The 14,050-nt window shown below is 39.0% G+C and overlaps 1 protein-coding gene across 3 annotated transcripts in view; it reads right to left on the reverse strand.

Annotated features, from left to right (window-relative positions):
* LOC109421651 (myosin-VIIa) overlaps positions 1 to 13,030 on the reverse strand; it is a 98,608-nt gene extending 85,578 nt beyond the window's left edge. Inside the window, exons 1-2 of one of the 3 annotated variants that reach the window (XM_019696171.3) lie at positions 12,855 to 13,030; positions 1,467 to 1,821 (exon numbers count right to left, since the gene is read on the reverse strand). The gene's annotated coding sequence lies outside the window, so the exon portion shown is untranslated. Of the gene's footprint in view, positions 1 to 1,466; positions 1,907 to 2,116; positions 2,527 to 12,854 lie in introns of those variants that run through there. The other 2 variants (XM_019696167.3, XM_062849732.1) reach the window with 2 other exon arrangements.
* Positions 13,031 to 14,050: the final 1,020 nt, after the last annotated feature.

Below are 14,050 nucleotides of genomic sequence, written 5' to 3' on the forward strand. Positions count from 1 at the left end.
ATAATGTCTTGCAATCATGACACAGTAAATCTTGGCTTAAAATTGAACTAGCTAGTCTGGTCTCTGATCACAACTATTTATTAGATTCTTCAGAGCCAGTGCTGTTAGCTCCCGTAGTGATCTAAACCATTTTTTATTTGTAATTTTATTGTTAACGTAACGTGAAACGGTAAGCATTGCCATTTTTAGAGTCAAGGAGTTTAAAATTATTGACAGAGTTTGAATTGAATTGAATTTGAGTTGCAAGGTTAGTGTTACCAGCAATCAAACATCAATGGGTTATAGCAGCAAGTACCCAAAATAGGTACCCTTACCCAAATGGTCTTAGACCCTGAGGAAATTATTTGTGATCCTACATTACAGAAAATAAAGCCGAACTGCCAGTTGGAACCTTTCTGAATTGCTTACTAACCATCTTAATTATAGGCAATTTGGCAAGGATCAATATAAGAATTCGGGAAAGTTCTGGCTGAAAAAACACGTTATGAGTTTAGTGTTTCAGCAATAATCCACAAAAGAACTCGCCAAGATTTTCTTAGTATTGAAGTGGCGTCGTTTTGAGTAGTTTTCAACCAACTTAAAATTACATACTTTGAAAACATTATCGGGTGCATCACGCAGCAAAAAGACGTAAAAGCCGCTATACTAGAGTATCCAAGGAAAGTTTCAGACAAATCCCCTATACGAATTATTTTAAAAGGAAAATCGAATGAACATAAATCGTTTTTTGCCCAATTGCAAACATGCAATCTTCGACCACTGTTGCTCTGGTTTTCCTCAGCCTCAAGAAAAAAGCACTTCCGAATGACACATAATGCAGTCCACGCAACAGAAGCAGCAACATCAGCAACATAGAGTGCATCGCATCACTTATTTTCACACACGCCAGGTGATCTATTCCTCTTGCACACGATCCACATTCAGCCAGCCACCACCCAGTCAGTAGCCGTGCCGTGCCATAGCCGTACAGCCAGTCGTCTAAAACCCCAATAGAGGTGTAGGTAGGTAGTGTGTGGTGTGGTGGCACACAGCGCAATAATGAGCTCATTCACTTCTTTCCGAGTCTGGTTCAGCCAGGCTCACTCGGGATGGATGGGTGGTGACTGGCAAACTAGCCTCTGCAACAACAACAACAGTATACAGAAGCAAAAATAATGTAACAGGGAAAAGTTCCACGTATGTGCCTATCTGTTTGCTTGCTTGCTTGCTGGTCTGGATCAGGTCTGTGTGGCATCCCAAGCAACGGCACCTCCGTTCACTGGTTGGCGACGTTACTGAAGACGACGAACGAAACGAACGAAGATCGTTCCTTCTTTTCCTCTATTTAGTTGGGGATCTAGAGGGCACTTGCACTACAGTAAAAAGGTGTTTCACAGCAAGAATAAATGAAATTCATAAATTCAACTTTGCCAGCAAAGCTGGAGCAAATTTGTTCGGATTCAGTAATTTTCGTTTCGCAAACTTACCGATGGGGTAGATGAGTGCGCCTGGTTCCGACGAAGTTTCGCGTAAGCGCAAGAGGGGAACTCACGAAGCGATGAAGTGCTCAAGGGTGCTCCACGACCCAGATTAGGCTGTTCGCAGTACTTGAACTGATCAGTAGTATAATCCTCCAATTGATTGCTCAGTAATCCATCAGCACACGATTGATTTGTAGTTAATTGTTGTGATCAACACTTTAAGCTTAACTTTTTCATAAACGATTTCAAACCTTCTTTTTCTTCTTCTCTCTGGTACACTCTTCGGGTATCTTGACTTTCTATACTTCAGCTCTTCTTAACTCTTTCTCCACCATTCCTGTTTCACTGTTGAACTTTATTTCTAAAGATAAAATGCCGTTAATTACACTCACACATGCAATGGATGAAACGCAGCAAAAAAAAACTAGTATTGAAACATTTTTCTCCTAATTTGAATGAATTTTCTTCTTTTTCTATTGGTGTATCTTCAACTATCACACACTTGCAATCTGTACCGTAAGATGAAAGAAATACCAAATCTGTCACATTCCAGAAAAGAACTCTACTGACTTCACTGCCATCACACTATTTGTTCACACACCATTCCCATTTTTCACTCAACCAGAAAAAAAAAAAGAAAATGGATGGAAACGTACCAGCCAGTAAGAGCTCCCCAACAGCTCGCAGCAGGAAAACCCTCCACCGCTCAGGTGTAACAACCAACAGTAACACACAGCCTGCGGTGACGATGACGATGGTGGCCGGAGATGGTGCTCCGGCTTACGTGTACGCAACGCAAGAAAGTTAAACTCAGACTGTTCGCGTCGAGCGGACGAGCCACTGAACTCCAGCCATCGCAGACGGGTGAGCCAGGCTAGTGTAGACCATCATTGTGGCTCGTACCCAGGTGTGTAGTGGAAGAGAGCGAGCTTTTTGGCGAATCGTTGTGAGTGGTTGTGCCATGGGATGGGTTGAGCTTTCAAACTCAATACCTTCAGCTCAGTGAGCTGAAGTGGGTGAGAAAACTTGATGTAATGCAAGAAGGAAAACAAAACATTGCGAAAAATGTCAGAATCGGTCGGTCGGTATCACACCAACAAGCCAAATAAAACTATATTATATGATATGCAAGATAGAAGTTGTCTAAAAGTAGGGTCTTGTACCACTTGTGGCACTTATCGCTATAACTAAGTCATTTTTTTTTTTAATTTTTTGACACGTCCAATATCTAACCCTTAACAAATATTCAAATCAAAGAGTAGGGGAGACTGGGGAGACTTGATTCCTTTTTCTTAATTTACCTGAAACTTTAGAAAAAACATAAAACCAGATCCGATTTCCGAACAAAATGGCAGGTAAACATCTATTGCAAGTTAATACACAACAGAAGGCCTTTAAATTATTGTTAAAGTTTTCAAAACTGTGTTTTTATGGAGGCATGTCTTATGAAGTATTTTTCGAAAATGGGTGACTCTTGATCCCCCTTTGCGTACATGGTTTATTTAAAGAGAAAATAATTCCAGAGTCTTCCTATTCATTTTCTTTTAGAGTTTTGTTGTATTTTCGATGAATATGGAGTGTTTGAAATTGTAAGATTTCCTTAAATTTTTAAGGATATGCCGTATTTTTAAAATGGGGAGACTTGATCCCCCTTTTCTTGGTTTGTACTAAAGTTATAATTATCTGACACATTTTATCGTTGAAAAGACTAGAATTCCAAGTAAATAGTGGCTTCCGAATAGAATTTTATTTTTCACATGTATAATGTGTGTGTAATCCTCGAGGGATCAAGTCTCCCCATTTCACTGTTGTGTATACTAAGCTGAATTAATTAAAATATGTTAACCATAGCCTTATTTGGATAAATAAGTTTAGAAGTATTTTATTTAAACTATGTGCTGTGAAATTTTGACACGATTTGGTTCAATTTTCACAAAGTTATTGAGATTTTCCGGAATCGACTAAAAGATTTCTAAAGGACTGAAAACAAACCATCAGCCGTTAAAAAATAATGCAATGTACAATCGAATTCACTTGTAGCCAAAACATAGTCGTTTGTCCAGGAGTAGTTTTAGAAAAAATATGCTAGAAGAAAAATGTTTTTGATTCCGAGCAAATATGGGGGGAACAAGTCTCCCCAGGGATCAAGTCTCCTCAGTCTCCCCTATAGAATTGACTTAGCTATAGCGGAAAGTGCCCGAATGGGTTCACTTGCGCAAATGTTTCTAGATCCTATCGTTTGTTAAATGAAGTTTGAAGAGACTATCAGTGTAGTACAAAGAGGTATCAGGTATCAGTAGGTCGGCTCCAGAGGCACGTTCTCCTCCATTTGAGAAATTTGTGCCATCGCCATGAATACGAGCCTATTCATCATTTACCTGAGGGAGAGGGAAGGGAGGAATAAGGGATGGGCGCTGTAAAAAACGCATAAAGCGTAAAGTAACCCTGTAGCTATTTGCCACAACGGGTTCAGAACAACAGAACATCCTGAAGATTCAGGCTTCTTAGGTCAGTTTCACTTAATCAAGTGTTTTTACCGAGTACTCGGAAACGCAGTTGCGTAAAAACTGGGTAGTTACATATCAAATGAATCAAAGTTCCACAGTCGGATTCTCAGTTAAGATTTACAAATAAAGCAGCCTGTTGAGGCTTGTGATGGACAAAATCATAGGAAAACCACTTTGAGTTATCTCAATTGCGTTTCTGCTACGAGATCCCTCAAAAGTGGTGGCAAAACTCCCGCATGGGGGCATCTACAAACATTGAATTTCCTAATCACTGCTTGACGTAATTCCGAGAAGAGGTGTTGGTTTTTTAGCATTTGGTAAATTCAATTGGGAATCATTGAAAGATAAATAGGACAATCCTTGCGGTTTCCAATATGGAATCGAAAGGTACGTGTTCAAAAGTATCCTGGAAATCCAAGAAAACACCCAAACTAAAAAGTTTTTGAATAGTTGCTTTTCCGATATCGTAAACAACATCGTGTAAACAAATCACTGTGGACTTTCCATTTTGGTAAGCATGTTGGTTCCCATGGACAGGCATTTTTGCCAGAAAAACATCACGGGTAAGATGCTCGACAAAGCGTTCTAATCAATTCAGAAGAAAGAGGTCAAATTGATAGAAAGGCTGCAAGCAAGCCGTTTTATCAAAACATTTTGGGGCTCGAGGCATGACACGCGGGATTGCCATTTCAAATTTACTGAAAGTGGCAAACATCGGGTCAAACACAAAATGAGGAACCATATAGGTGTTAATTAAAGCATTACATCTACATAGAAATCCCCCCTACGAAGGTAAGGTTCTTGGACCAAAGTTGTGCTTTTATGCTGAAGATTGATCTGAGCTGTCATAATCATAGCCACTACCCAAACTAGGCATGATCAAACTCTTACAATCACAACGCAAGAAAAAAGAGCTGCGATAAAAACCAATTCGGTATCGATTGAAGAACGCCAGAGATGAAGATACACAGAGGACACTGTGAAGAACGCATAATACGAAGAGCCATATAGGTTATAATCAAAGCAAAAACACAACATACTAATAATCCCACCCTTATTGAGCCTCGCAGTTGAGGCTTGTGGAGGATATCGTAGTGTCATGTGAAGTATTCTGCGAAGATCGATATCGATTCCATGCAAGATGCGTTGGATTGACATATGATGAGGGTTGCGCATTAGATTGTCCCAAAATTGCACATGGTCGAAAAGCTTGGGGGCTCACCCTGCAAATGATAGCTAAGGGTGTTAAAAACAAACTTTTGTATGACGGAAATGACGTTTAGAGGTCGCTCCGGCGAGACACTATTTTCATATTTTTTACAGCTTGATATGGATCCAAACTTGGGAAAAATAAATAACAATATGTTTTGCAGGTAATTTATTGATACTGAATTTGGAATTTACTAAAATTTGACAATTTTTGATATACTGTGCCTTTTACCCATCATAAAAAGTATCTGAACCTAATGCTAATTTAAAACAATTTCCATAAAAAGATCGGAAATTTTATGACGAAAAACTTTGCCGAAGACAGCATTGCGTTTTTTCTATCCGTTTTAGAGTTATTCACGATTTACTAATTGGTGAAATTGGGATTTTCAGGTATTTAAAAAAAATCACAAAAGAACTGCCCAAAAAAACAAAGGGTCTTGTACCATTTGGGCAGGTTTACCTATTTTGGGCACTTGCCGCTATAAGTAAGTCAATTTCAAACCGATTGATTTGAAATTTTGTATAGAGTTAGGCACGTACAATATCTAACTCTGTACAAAAATTCAAATCAATCGGTTTGAAATTGACTTACTTATAGCGGCAAGGGCCCAAAATAGGTACACCTGCCCAAATGGTACAATACCCAAAGTAAAAAATCACGTATGCCCAACAAGTTTTTGTTTTGATTGTGTTTAGGAATTCTGGTGACATCTTTCATTGAATTTTGGCTTCCGTTTACAAATCCATTTTCTTTGATATTAAAGGTACACTCTTAAAAAATTAGGAATTTACACGTGACGTAAACCATCAACGTACGTAAAGATCTCATGACTGAATGGCAAATTTGATTTAATTTTACATCCATCATATAAGTTCGAGTTGGTTGCACAAGATGTCAACAAACCTATCTGACCAGATAGGTAGAAACAGTTTTACATTTATTGTTTGTCTCAAAACTCGGTGATACAGCCGAGAGGTAAAGTACGTGCCTCTCAATCAGCGGACCAGAGTTCGAATCCCGTTCATTATTTTACTTACATATGTTTTATCTCTCGCTTTGGCTCTAGCGATTGCTAGCTCGGCTTTATTTGTGATAGAAGATGTAAATTTGTGTCAAACGGGCCGCTCCTTTTATGTGCATCCAAGTGAACTTAAATTTACATTATTTTTTCTAAGAGTGTACCTACTAGCGAGAAACTTTATCATTAGGTAACATTTTGAGATGCCTCAGTAGGCCATGGCATTTTTAACGGTTATGTACTGACAATGGTTTATACGAGCATAACACACAATCAAACGCACGGCACATTACCATATACCATTTAGAAGGTGATACATTCAGCAAAACATGCCGATTTTGATTTTCAATGATGTTGTTCAAATTGTTCAAAGACATGAATAAAACGTTCTAGTTGTCCCTATCATTTTGATCAACCTATAGGACGATAAAAATGACGTCACTTGTTTATGTCCAAAACTGTTGTTTACCAATAATAGCCTACCTTGTCTTATTGTATGCCGTGTATGTGTTATGGTAATCAAATTGTTCTAACCTTGGATAACATTACGTTAACTCACTGGTTCATCTCATCCCACCCGTTGCAATTTGCCTCGGTGTATCTTATTGTCGGTGTTGATAAGATAGTTCAAGTCAGTGAATGTCAAAAAAGACATGCTCTGTTCTTTAGCAAATATAGCTCAACATTTTATGGAGAATATCTTTAAAAAATCAATAGGCAAGCTTGTCAAGAGAGCTAGCTTTTTTTTTTAATCTTCGCTAGTTGATTTCTATATGGAGGGATAGAATAACAAAAAATAAAATAAAAAGAAAATCGCGTTAAGTACTGTTCCTTTGAATTCCACTAAGAATTTGCATCCTTTGACAGATACTTATTTCGACCTCAACTGTAAGGTCGTCTTCAGTGTCTTGTACTTGACTCGAGTCAAGTACAAGACACTGAAGACGACCTTACAGTTGAGGTCGAAATACGTATCTGTCAAAGGATGCAAATTCTTAGTGGAATTCAAAGGAACAGTACTTAACGCGATTTTCTTTTTATTTACAGATATTCCCCTAACAAGCCCAGGTTAATCATCAAAAAATAAAAATCAATTAATGGTGTCACCATAATTCCATAACTCAATCAAGACAAAAACTTGTTGAGCATTCGTAATTTTTTACTTTGGGTTCCGGGCCATTTGGCCAAACGCCATTTGGCCGAATGCCCTTTGGCCGAACGCCATTTGGCCGAAAGGGTTCCTGAATGTCAAAACTAGAAAGAATAGCCTATGATTAAAAGAAGGAAATATTTCTGATGATCATATTTGGCAGCTGGAGTGTCAAAAACTTCCTCTAAATTCTTTATTTATTTATTTATTTATTTATTTAAAAAAATTACATCATCTGACGACAAAGGTCTACATGACTAAACTAACGCAACTAAACAACAAAACAAAATGTTACAAAACTAACAAGAACATTATACAAGACTACGTAGACGAGTTTTAAAAGTTTCACAACTAACATTAAAATCAAAAAGATTATACACAGAATTAAAAATTTCACACATTGCACGTATAGGTTCCTTTTGTCCATATGTTGTCGGATGGAAAGGAAGCCTAAAAAAGGGCCTGTTTCGCAGAGCTACCGAAGTTGCATTTATGTTCAATTTTGCCATGATATTTGGAGCATCAGTTTTTCCCTAAGAGCAGCTTCGCAACGAATAAAGCGTGAATGTTTCTTCGTCTTCTGGCTAGCGATTCCATGCCCAGTAGCAAGCATCGGCTTTCATATGGAGGAAGATGAACCGGGTCCGTCCAAGGAAGGTGTCGTAGCGCGTACCTGATGAACTTCTTCTGTATTGCTTCAATTCTTGTTGTCCAAACATCAGTGTATGGACTCCATACAACAGCTGCTGTTTCCAGAATTGATCGCACAAGAGAACAGTAGAGCGCCCTAAGGCAGTAGGGATCACGAAACTCTCTTGATGACTTCATGATAAATCCCAGATTTTTATTAGCTTTTGCAATAATACTGTTGTAATGGTTGTGGAAGGTCAGCTTGTAGTCCAGAAGGACTCCAAGGTCCTTGACAACCAGTTCTCGCTTGATCAGTTCACCTTCAAGGGTGTATCCATGTAGTATTGGTGATTTCTTCCGGTTGAAACTGATAACAGAACATTTCGAAACGCTGATGTCAAGTCGATTCGCACAACACCATTCGGAGAATTTGTCAACTAGTTTCTGCAGGTTGCAACAGTCTTCAGTCGAACGTATAACAACATAAATTTTGACATCATCGGCATACACGATTTTACACCCTTTCGGAAGCACTAAGCATATATCGTTGAAGAAGATCGAGAAAAGAAGCGGTCCGATGTTGCTTCCTTGTGGAACACCTGACGTACTATGAAAGATCCACGACTCAGCGTTTCCTAGTTTTACTGAGAGTAAACGGTTGGTAAGATATGATTCTAGCCAGCGAACAAGGTTATCGGAAGCTCCAATACGTTTAAGCTTAGCTAGCAAAATGGTGTGATTAACTCGATCAAATGCAGCCTTAATGTCTGTATAAACTGTGTCGATTTGTGAGCCATTCTCTATGTGCTGCAAACAAAAGGAGCTGAATTCGACTAAGTTTGTTTCAATCGAGCGACCGGGGTAGAATCCATGTTGATCTATCGAAATATACTGCGCAACGGAACGCTGTATGGATTGGCTCACAAGAATCTCAAAAAGTTTCGAGGCAGCGCAAAGGGAAGTAATCCCACGGTAGTTGGTGACTAGATTGCGGTTTCCTTTTTTGTATACCGGGAATATGACAGATCTTTTCCAGCAGCTTGGGAAGATGCCTTGAAGAAGTGAGTGATTGATAATCATCCCCAGTGGCTTCACTAGCGAGTTGGCGCAGTTACGAATAACATTGGAAGGTATTCCGTCAGGACCAGGAGAGTTAGATGGTTTTAGTTGTCTGATGGCTGACTCTATTTCAGGCAGCGAGAAGCTAGTTATATTGATGTCACAGACGTCAGCAGGAACATGCTCAAGTGCCTCATCAATTTGCTGTTTGGTAATCTCACCAGTCGTGAATACACTAGAAAAGTGCTGGGCAAACAGATTGCAAGTTTCATCTAGGGAGGACGATGTAGATTCGCCATACACCATTTGCGCGGGAAGTCCAGATTCCTTGCGTTTCTCGTTGACAAACGACCAGAACCGTTTCGGATTAGTTTTCAAAACTCTCTGCTTTCGTAGCACATAACCTGAATAAAGGTAGCGATTGTAGCTCCGGTAACGATTACTGGCTCTCGAGAAATTTTGTTTCGTAAATTCGTTACGATTGCGGCAATATATCTTTAATGCAGAGGCTCTTTTACGTTTCAGCGTTCGAAGTCGAGAGTTAGACCAAATCGGCTTTGGCATCTTGCGTGATTTAGGCACAAACTGCGTTAGGAGATCATTTAAGCGACGGTTGAAAACTTCAACGATACTATCAACATCAGGCGCTTCCATAGTAGACCAGTCAATAGCTAGTAGAGCTGCATTAAGACCCGCATAATCAGCACGGCAAAAATCAAGCTTCCTTTCATCCAGAACTTCCTCAAAGCGCACCAATGGAGGGCAAGTCAAAGTGATCAAGAGAGGAGGGTGAAGCTGATCAATATCGACCAGCGCGTCGGGAGCGAGCATAATATCGCACTGATTAAGTGCAATACTGTTGACAAACGTCAAATCTAATGTACGATTTAAATGGTTTGTAATATGGTTGATCTGGTTCATATCCAAAATCGTCATACCATCAATAAGCGCTGTGTTTGCTGAGTTGAATGTAGAATTGTCCGTATCAATGCAAGCCGGTCCGGATGCAGTAGCTTTCCAAAGCAAACCGGATTGGTTATAATCGCCGAACACAAGAAAGAAATCCTCTGGCTTAAGCTTTTCGGAAATTTCTGAGATACTATCAACATGACGTTCAATAAGTGTAGCGGAGCTAGAGACATCTGGGGGAACATAATTCGGCCAAACGGCATTCGGCCAAACGACCATTCAGCCAAATGGCATTCGGCCAAATGGCGTTCGGCCAAACGGCATTCGGCCAAATGGCCGGACATCTTTACTTTGTATGTGTTTTTGGGAAGTTCTTATGTGACATTTTTAGAAAAATACCTAAAAATTCAAATCTCACCAAATAGTAAATTGTGAATAACTCTAAAACAGATAGAAAAAAACGCCATGCTGTCTTCGGCAAAGTTTTTCCTCATAAAATTGTCTATCTTTTTATGGAAATTGTTTTAAATTAGCATTAGGTTCAGATACTTTTTATGATGGGTAAAAGGCACAGTATATCAAAAATTGTCAAATTTTAGTAAATTCAAAAATTCAGTATCAAAAAATTACATGCAAAACATGTCGTTTATTATTTTTCCCAAGAAGTTTGGATCCATATCAAGCTGTAAAAATATAAAAATAGTGGGTATTGCCAATTTTAGTACGATAAAAAATATTTGTATGAAATTTATTACGAAAAATGGCCATTTTTCGATGCCCGTGAAAGACACATCTGGACAGCTATTGACCGACCCGGCTGACCAGTTGAAACGCTGGTTCGAGCACGTTGGAAACCTTTTTCAAGTGTCGGCCACACCACCAACACCTCAGCATGATCCGCCAAGGGTTCGACGCTTTACTCGTGTCAACCCCGAAGTGCCATCATTGCAGGAGATAGAAACAGCCATCCAGAGCATGAATTCGATCCGGGGGTCGATCGTATATCAGGCGAGATGCTCAAAGCTGACCCCGTAGTATCTGCACAACTTCTGCAACATCAGAGAAACCGCGACATTTCCGGCCGTCTGGATGCAAGGCGTAATGATGCCCAAAAAGAGTGACCTGACTGTATGCAATAATAGGGTCCTAAAATTAAAGACGAAATCTCGCTTATATTGAATTATACGATCAAGCATGGTATTCTAATTGGAATTGTACTTTACACGAACTTGAAAAACAAAGGAATAATGAGAAAATTCGAAATAAGTAAAATGGTAAATAGTTCTACTTTGACATTTGAGGTTAACCTTGTGTGACTGAGCTCGACATTTTTCGCACTGGGATTTCAAAAATGTTCCTATCTGACATACACGGTGAAAAAAAATCACTCATAATATGTGTTATAAGCTAGGGACGAGACAAAAGGCTAAAAAAATAAAAATTATATATTTTCAACTATGGTTAATAAAAACGTCAAAAAATGAGTAAATATGTACTCTTGAACAAAAAAAAAAAAACAAGAATCCCGATAGGACTTTAGGAGCCTATTGGCGGGGTATTATGTTGCTATAAGGCAATCTAGCGTTCATCACTCTTCTCTCTCAAGCAGTCACAGAGGATAGCAATTTTTTGTTTAATATTTTCATAGGGAAACGTTTCCGTATGAAAACAAACCTATCCTCCTCGGGAGCGAAACAGAGAAAGGTGATCAAACGTCAGATAGCCTTATGCATCGTTTTCTATAACCTCTGCAAAATGAACCTTAACCGGATACAGGAGAAGATTTATGTAACTCTCCAACGGCAGCAAACAGGATTCTGTGCCGGATGATCTTGTCATGCTCCGTCCGTATCATCTTGGAGCAAGTCAATGAATTCCAAGAATCTCTCTACCTGGTATTCACTATATAAAAAGCTTTCGACCTTCTTAACGCTACTGTTTCTCGTCGTTATTTATTTTACTTAAAGTTACACATAGTTAAATATTTTTTTGATAAGTAAAAAAATACTTGACCCAATTATTTTGTCTATCTCTTGTACGTATCTCCTTATTGTAGCAATTCATGGAGACGCATAGTATTTTATTGGTGTTCTTAGTACCGTTGGAACGACGAAATTGTGTTTCGGAGCACATGCAGTTTTCATAACTTGCATCCAACTTTCGACTCAACAGCACAGCACTGGTGTTATTTCCAACGTACACAATACAACACTTAACTACTTAAGGTGAAACTTCAATATAAAGCGTGTGTCTCCTTGTAAACGAAAATCCAGAAGGGTAGGAAGGAGGGATGCCAAGCAAAAAATAGAAACGTATTGTCTTTTAAGTTGTTATCGAAAAAGAATGCCACTTCGATGGATCTAAAGCCATTACTACGCATTTCTAGAACGTAACTTTTAGTTCAAGTTTTCAATAGAAAGCTCGTTAGCCATTCACCCAAACCCATCCGTCTGCTTTGCAGCACAACACGCAACATTAAGCCATAAGCGAACGCATACAGTCAGTCGTTCTCTCTCGATGCGTACAAATAAGCCGGATCACTGCTAGCTGTCGTTACTCTTACTACTGAACCCAACGACCATCGAGAGACAACCATAATCGGCACAGGTGTTTTCTCCGGTACCTGTCTAGCATCGCATCGTGCGGGCAGTGTGTATAGGTATTCGAACGATTACTCTGGCTGCTCTGTCGCACCCCTGCACTTGCTCCAGTAAAACTAACGTCAGAAAGATAGTGTGGTTTGGTCATGAAGTTCACTTTTTCTCCCGTTTTCTGTTTGCTTCACGGTTGAGCGGCTTGTCACTTCACATCCGGCCATCATCGCACGAACGCGTCACAACTAACATATAGGAATCTCCCGGTGGTCATTCTATGATACACTAGTAGCAACTCAGAAAGTGAACAATACCTTCTACACTTTACGACAACGATTGCGTGCCGCTAATTTAATGCTTCTCGCATTCTTCACACACATAATGGTGATATAGTTTTCGACCAAAACTACGGAGAGGACAACTAGAGAAAACTACCACCGGAGAAAGCACACCTTGCGCGATCGCAACAACAGGTTGAATGCAACTGGTAGCAAAACGCAACCGATACTGCGATATAAGCCGGCAGGTTCGTGCGTATAAGTCAACTGTGGCGGGTTGTTTTAAGTCGGAGGAGCTTTGGCTACTGTTGTTAATACAATGCTTATATGTACAGGTAAACGCGTTTACCTGTTGCTCACCTGACGAAACTTTGTTTGGAGCACTCTGGCGGTGAGCATCTGAAACCATATGTAAGTTCTTCGATTGAACACGTTATGGGTAACGCGTTGTTAAAATGACGATTGATATACTGATGAAGTTTCCTGGGACATGATCGTTACGACCATTGAAACTGTAACATTTTGTTACCAACAGATTCCTCTAAAGAATATCTTAAAAAATTGTAGTGATCATATGTCGAGAACTTTACCAGATTCCTTGTGAACTTATAGACTGTTTCAGAAATTATAAATACACTAACGATTGATTGCCATTTCAATTTGAGCACACTGTCCAAAAAAGTTTCTTCTACCTCTTATAGTAAACATGCTAACGAAGCAAATAATACCGATTTTGTTGATGTTTCTTGTGAAAGTTAAAAAATAGGGCTCTCTAAACTAGATGATTAAAATTTGAATTTTCACAAAGTGGTCAAAACAAGTAGCATAGTAGAAAAGAAAAAAATCTAATAAATAAAATATTTCATTTCCAAACAAAATAAAAGTTGCTGGATCGATAAGAAAAGATATTTCTCGATTGGTTAGAGTAATTTTTAATGGAATATTTGATCAAGAACCACCATAACGGGCCTTCTCAATACATTTTTTTTGTTTCAAATTTCTCAACAACACCAGTAGCAACAAACGTTAAGCAAACGAATGTCTTAATTACTGCTTACTGCATTCGTTTTTATGATATGACAAGCTTTGCCATCTGAAGGATCGAATGAAATGAAAAAAAAAAATGTTTAACTTAAATACGTTCAGGAAAGCTAAGAAACTGTAGTGTATAGTATGTAGTTCTTAACCTTAAAAAATAAGAAATATGATCTCAGAAACAATGTTGTGGAAAT

This window comes from Aedes albopictus, chromosome 2 (assembly GCF_035046485.1).
Source record: "Aedes albopictus strain Foshan chromosome 2, AalbF5, whole genome shotgun sequence".
Lineage (NCBI taxonomy): Eukaryota > Metazoa > Arthropoda > Insecta > Diptera > Culicidae > Aedes > Aedes albopictus.